Genomic DNA, 5,514 nt, shown 5'->3' on the forward strand with positions numbered 1-5,514 from the left:
AATGTCCTGAGGGCTGAAATGATATCTTTGCACATTAAATGATTAGATAATTTTTTTTTTATTTTATTTATTTGACAGAGAGAGAGAAGTCACAAGCAGTCAGAGAGGCAGGCAGAGAGAGAGGGAGAAACAGGCTCCTCACTGAACCGAGAGCCCGATGCGGGGCTCGATCCCAGGACCCTGAGATCATGACCTGAGCCGAAGGCAGAGGCCTAAACCACTGAGCCACTCAGGCGCCCCAATTAGATAATTTTTTTAAGGTAGGCAAATACTTAAGGCGTAATCTGTTTTGAGGCACTTTGGAAGAATCATTTTAATGATCAACAATTAATATACTAATACAAATTATTTTTACCTAGTCATTAGCAATTTGGCCAGAACCTTTTGGGGGCAAATAATTAAATAACCTGAATAAAATAACCAAACTGCATCTCTTTTAAAATATTCCATTACTGGGGTACCTGGGTGGCTCGGTTGTTTAATCGACCCATTCCTGATTTCAACTCAGGTCATGATCTCGGGATTGTGAGATGGAGACCCACAACAGGCTCTCTGCTGGATATGGAGCCTGCTGAAGATTCTCTCTCTTTCCCTCTCCCTCAGCCCCTCCCCCCTAATAAAGTAAATACATAAATTTTAATTAGTTCGTGCCTACGACATGAAAATGTGAGGGATGATGTAATTAGTTGATCTTAAAATGAACTTAATTTCACTATAAAGAACTTTTTTTTAAAAATATGTAATTATCTATTTGCAAGAGAGGGCAAGTGCGTGAGATGGGGAAGGAGTAAAAGGGAGGGGAGAACTAGGAGTCCACTGGACAATGCCACTATGAACATATAAGAAAAATATGAAGGCAGAAACTATTTCCTTGAAAAAAATTATTCTTTTCTTACTGTTCTTAGATGAGAATCTTGATGATGATGAACTCTAAGTTACCAGAGAGACACATCCATCTTTAAAAATGAAAGCAAACCTTAAAGGACATAACTACTCTGGGGCACTTGGATGGCACAGCTGGTTAGGGTCCTACTTCGTTTTGGCTCAGGTGGTGATCTCTAGGTTATTATCTCAGGGTCATGAGATTGCCTGCCTCAGGCACTCAGCACAGAGTCTGCTTAAGAGTCTCTCCCTCCATCCCTCCCCTACCCTCACACTCTCTCTCAAATAAATAAATAAATAAGGAAAAAAAGAAAATGACTCAAGATGAATCAGTGTATCTTTGTTGATGCCTGCCCCCCTACCCAACCTTTAATTTGTTCTCCAACCAAGACCTGAAGTGTTCATTCACAAATATAAATTTGATATCTTTCCCAATTGTAACCATTCAAAAGCTCCCATTACACCTAAAATAAAACACAAATTCCTTAACATTGACTATTAAATTCTGCATATCCTCGCTCTCCTATCTTATCTGGAGTCAGTTTTCCTCATTGCTATGTGCTAATCCATACTGGTCTTCCTTCAGTTTTTGAAGCACTTTTTATAGTAGGACCTAGTTTTCCAGCCACACTCTTCCAATAATTTCCACTCATCCTTGTGGTTATAACTCAAATGTCATTTCCTTAGGCCTTCCATGAACCACCTTCTCATGTAAGTTGTTTCTTTTCCTTTGACTATCATTGAATCCAGTGCTTTTCTTTCAAACCTTATATCAAATTATAATTATATATGTTATTTATATACTTATTTGTATAACATCTCTCTTCTTCGGCTCTTCTTCTTCATCATCATCGGCTGAACTAGGGCAGAAATCATGACTCTTGTTTACTCACAAAGGGTAGATTAACAATAGAAAAGCATACATATTTAATATAAGTTTTATATGACACAGGAGCGTTCATAAGGAAATGAAGACCAGAAGGAAACTTAACTGTTTTTATACTACATTTGATGAAGAATGGAAAGTCCTGGGGATGCCTGGATGGCTCAGTCCGTTAAGCATCTGCCTTTGGCTCAGGTCATGATTGAAGGATCCTGGGATCAAGTCCCACATCAGACTCCTTGTTCAGCAGGGAGCCTGCTTCGCCCTCTGCCTGCTGCTCCCCCTGCTTATTCTCTCTCTCTCTCTCTCTCTCTCTCTGACGAATAAGTAAATTAAATCTTCCAAAAAAAAAAAAAAAAGAGTTCAGGAAAAATGTGACAGGACAAAAGGGTATAAGCTAAAGGTACCAAGCTGCAGGAATCTTACTAAGGCCTGTTTATTTGGGTTTCTCTTGGCACCACTTTGTCTATAAAGATAAGGATTGTTTCTTTCCTTTAGGTACAAGGAGAGCACCTCTCACATGAGGGCCTTATGACATGCTTCATAGGAAAAGAAGGAAATCAAAGATAGCACTTAAGCACTATCCATTTTAGACAGTAAAATAAAAATAAATAAATAAATAAAAAGAGGCGGGGTACCTGGGTAACTCAATTGGTTAAGCATCTCCTTTTGGCTCAAGTCATGATCTTTGGGCTCATGTCATAATCACAGGATCCTGGGATCGAGCTCCACGTTGGGGTCCCTGCAGTGGAGAACGTACTTCCCCCTCTCTCTCTGTTGCTCCCCCTGCTTGTGCTCTGTCAAATAAATAAATAAAATCTTGAAGGAAAAAAAAGAAACCTATTTTTTAAAGCGAAAAATAAAGGCACAGCCATGCAAAAACATGGTACTAAACAGACCATGAAAAGGACACTTGTTTACAATATGAGAGCTGAAACAAGAAGGTTGAACATCATCTTGTTCAATCTTGACTGGGAATATGTATGTTGAGAGATGCAAATTTTTTTTGCCACTCTGCACATGTCTGCAAATGAATTTAAAAGTGCTATATTGCATTGCCTTTTTTTTTTTGTCTCCATTTATTTGACAGATTGGCAACTTGTAAATATGTCACTTTTTATAATTGGGCTGCCAGAACTACAAGCTGGCTCACATAAATGACTGCTCTAGTTACCTACTGGCATTTTCTTTCTAGTAGTTACCTACTAGTACTAGTAGTTACTTTTTTTTTTTTTTTTACTAGTACTAGTAGTTACTTTTCTTTCTAGTAGTTACCTACTGGCATTTTCTTTCTGCTCAGATATGTGTTAACTTATTAGCCCAGAATTCTAGTGTGTCCTCATGATATTGGGGGATTCCATGTAGTCCAGTAGAAGAGCTCCATTCCATGGATTTACTTTGTTGTGGTTTCCTTGAATTGCTTTTTAATTTGGAGTTTACAAATTAATTTTAGTTACTGGACAGATCCACTTCTATGAAGTCTGTGAATAATGAAGATTGACTATATAAAACACTGAAAATTTTCTATCCCTTTCCTTTCCCCTAAAGGCTTAGATCTTTCCTCCTCAGAAGTAACCACTATTATGAGTTATGAGTATCTTTCTAGAATTTATTATGCATATACAGGTAACTTAAATATGCATGTATATTACTTTTTTATCATTAATTTGAAGGGGTCCAGACTATGCCCCAGTATCAAAAGGATTATTTTGAACTGAAGAAATTTGCAAATCAATGACTATAGGAAGAGGCTTTTTTCCATTCCTTTTTCTTGAAAGCAAAGCTTCCCCAAAGAAGTCAATTGTCCTGAATCCCCTCCCAAGGAGTTTTACAAAGACAAGAAGTCAGCACAAGTCAGCACCTGCATAAGAAATCACCTAAAGAGGGGCGCCTGGGTGGCTCAGTGGGTTAAGCCGCTGCCTTCGGCTCAGGTCATGATCTCAGGATCAAGTCCCGCATCGGGCTCTCTGCTCAGCAGGGATCCTGCTTCCCTCTCTCTCTCTCTCTCTGCCTGCCTCTCTATCTACTTGTGATCTCTGTCAAATAAATAAATAAAATCTTTAAAAAAAAAAAAAGAAATCACCTAAAGAGACATTGTCATAAAACTATCACATATCAAAAAAAAACCAAACAAACAAAAAAACAAAAAAACAAAAAAAACTATCACATATCCCACCTATTCTCCTAACGGCCCATTCATTTTTCCTATAAATCATATGTTCTCTCATAACTTTCCCTCTGCTCCTCTGCCATCCCCTATTAAGAGGCATATAAAGCCCAAAATCTAACCACATCCTTGATTATATGCCCAAAATCTAACCACATCCTTGAGTCACATTTCTTTGTGAACTCCTATGCATATATACATACTTAAATTTGTTTTTCCCTCTTGCTAATCTGTCTGTCCTTCATTTAAATTGCAGGCCCCCAAGTACAAAATCTAAAAAGATACAGGAAAATATTTCCCTCCTCAACAATTTCAAAGAGCAAATGATAAATTGTACAAACACTGATCCACAGTATATATATATGTGTATTTGGGCAGTGTTATATAACCAAGAATTTGTCGATTTCTAGACAGCAAAAATGTTATATTCTCTACAGTAAGTACCTAGTAGCTTACTATATTGTTATCAAACAATTCAGAGGCACATTCAGAATGGTACTGTGATTAACACTATGCATAACTGAACTGTTTGTTTTACAGTATCTGTAAAAGCCTAATATCCCATTCTCTTAACCAACTATTTTTTTAAAAAAGAGTTTATGTCACAGAGAGAGAGAGAGAGAGAGCACGCACAAGCGGGGGAGCAGCAGGCAGAGGAAAAAGCTGAGCAAGGAGCCTTATACAGGACTAGATCCCAGGACCCAGGGATCATGACCTAAGTCAAAGACAGATTCTTTTTTTTTTTTAAAGATTTATTTATTTGACAGATAGAGACCACAAGTAGGCAGAGAGGCAGGCAGAGAGAGAGGAGGAAGCAGGCTCCCAGCCAAGCAGAGAGCCCGATGCGGGGCTCGATCCCAGGACCCTGGGATCATGACCTGAGCTGAAGGCAGAGGCCTTAACCCGCTGAGCCACCCAGGCGCCCCCAAAGACAGATTCTTAACTGACGAAGCCACCCAGACATCCCTTAACCAATTATTTTTAAAATCAGTAATACCTTTAAATACTTTTAGCTGTTTCTTTTAATATTTACCTTCAGGTTTCTAGTATTGCTCTTTTTAATGGTATCTACTTACTATTATGGTAATCGATGTTTTGGATGTCTTGCAACAACACCACCCATTTCTCCACTCTCATTCTCAAAATATAGTCAGTGATATAGTTAGTTAAATCAGTAGTTACTGATTGTATTGAAGGAGTTCAAAACATAGCACCCAAAGAATGCTGGTTTAGCATACTATTTTGAGTTAAAAGCACTTGAAAAATAGCAGCTGTGAGAAGGACATTCTGATTCTCCTTCCTGTTCTTAAAAGCAGGAGATAAAATTCCCATGTGAAAGATATCCTCCCTATCTCAGAAAGAAAGAGAAATTCTCATCACCAAGGCCAAGACAAATCTATACAAACCAACCTTGTTAATCTAACCCCTATCTTTCTAGTTACTTCACTCATATAACTGCTCTAGCCCAAGCCCCTTTGCCTAGTCATATTTTCACAATATGTTATTCTTTGTCCAACTCAGTATATAAGCATTCAGCTCTGCTTCCTTGGGTCTTAATTTTTCTTCTGAAGACTCCCAGGTG

The sequence above is a fragment of the Meles meles genome, chromosome 1 (assembly GCF_922984935.1).
Source record: "Meles meles chromosome 1, mMelMel3.1 paternal haplotype, whole genome shotgun sequence".
Taxonomy (NCBI): Eukaryota; Metazoa; Chordata; class Mammalia; order Carnivora; family Mustelidae; genus Meles; species Meles meles.